This window comes from Cibotium barometz, chromosome 32 (genome assembly GCF_041138505.1).
Source record: "Cibotium barometz isolate CiBa-2024 chromosome 32, ASM4113850v1, whole genome shotgun sequence".
NCBI classification, from domain to species: domain Eukaryota; kingdom Viridiplantae; phylum Streptophyta; class Polypodiopsida; order Cyatheales; family Cibotiaceae; genus Cibotium; species Cibotium barometz.
Window position 1 is genome coordinate 9,229,636 of NC_141077.1, and position 1,801 is coordinate 9,231,436.

Genomic DNA, 1,801 nt, shown 5'->3' on the forward strand with positions numbered 1-1,801 from the left:
TTACGATCTTTGGCTTTTAAGGATTCCCCCTTTCTGGTGGACAACCTTTCTCTCTCTTAGGTGGATCTCATCATGCTAATGCTTTGATCATTACGATCGACTTCCTCTCAAACTATGGGCTCAATCTCCAACATGATCTCTAGGGAAATTGAAACTGTTACATGGTTTTGTAGATTCCATCCTTGGTAACTTTTGACGATTGTGAATCGTCACCCTTTGTGCTTTAAGCTGATCCAACTTTGTATGTCCCAACACTATGGCTCAATCTTGTTCGATTGGATCCACTCTTTGCTCTTTCATGGCTACAGTGTTCTCATCCAATTCCACTAAGACCATGAAAACCCTAGCCTATTGACTATTCTTTTCCCTTGTGGCTTCACTGCCATAACCCTGTTTTGAATTGCCTCCTTTACTTTGGCTTTAGCTACCCCATGGTAATAGATGCCTAGAGCATCAATCACTGTGCTAGCTCATACATCCAATTAATATGCTCATCACTATGTATTTCTATGTCACTACTCCAAGAGCTCTCATTGGGTTTTTTTTTGTCTATCACAACAAAAAGTGTCCAAGTCCCATTGGCTTTAACAACCAATTATGGATCAATCGTTATTACCTTTTCTTTTTTTTACAATTACAATTTCTTCTCTCTAATTATGGATTACCGATACCATCCTAAGCCGTGGCCTTCCTAGTATTACACATCAAATGCGGGAATCTTTTTCATTAGCAAAACTACCAATGGGACCGGGTACGTTAGACCCAAAATCCAAATTAACACATTCCTCCTTAATCCAAGAGAGTGGAGACCCTTTTTTGATTTGCTAATTTGAGAACAAACTAACTTTTCCATGATGGTGGTCAACCCCCAATCGTGGTAAAAATCTTGTAAGATGTCACTTACATTCAACCTCTATACAAGAAATTGTAATACTTCATTGTTAGCAAGGTTGCATTGGAAAAGTCACTCACCCACAAATTTGGTTTGTCTTGTACAAAAGTTACTTCCAATTCCCTATAACAAGACATCATGTCTACTTCTCCATCTATTAGGGTTTCATACCTTTCCATCCATTGCTATAGTAATTACCATAAATTCCGAACATAATATCCCCAAAAGAATATTCATCGATAAGCTCATTATTGATAAAAGGAGGGCACCAATGCTCTTATTAACTTTCTTAAAACCCTATTAGTGTGTGAAGGTTCCCACAAGGGAAAATGTCTTGTCGCATTATTGAGAAAGTCAACCACCCCTTCCCAACTCCACACTTCATGGTTCCTATCCCATCTCTTATGACTCTAACACCTTAAGGTTCTCCTTTTGGGCCTTGACGTACATCTTCTTTCCAATGTCTGACTTCAAGTATGCTCCCTTGCTGAAATTTGAAGTTGTTGCCTCCTCCAATTCTTTAGATTGGATGTTAGTCCCTACTTCTTTCTGTACCAGTGACCTTTTGTCGCGTCTCTTCCTCCTCTTGTGTTGCCTTTGTAACTTTCTCTTTATCTCTTGTCTAAGATTCTTCTCTTCTTGGTCTCTGTAGAGTCTTCTTGTTGATGTGCTTGCGCTCTTGTCAACACCAAGTACTCCACTTCTTCCTATCTTGCTTCTGACACCTTTTTTGTGTCTAGAATGAGTAAATTTAATGGTGCAAGCAACCTTATGATGCTTGTGAAGCAACTAAATTTCATGCTCACAATGGAAAATCGTCTATGGTTCACTCCACAACCACCACATGCATTGGCATTGCACTTGTATCTTGTTTGAGCATTTAACTACCTAAGCACGGAAGATCTAATC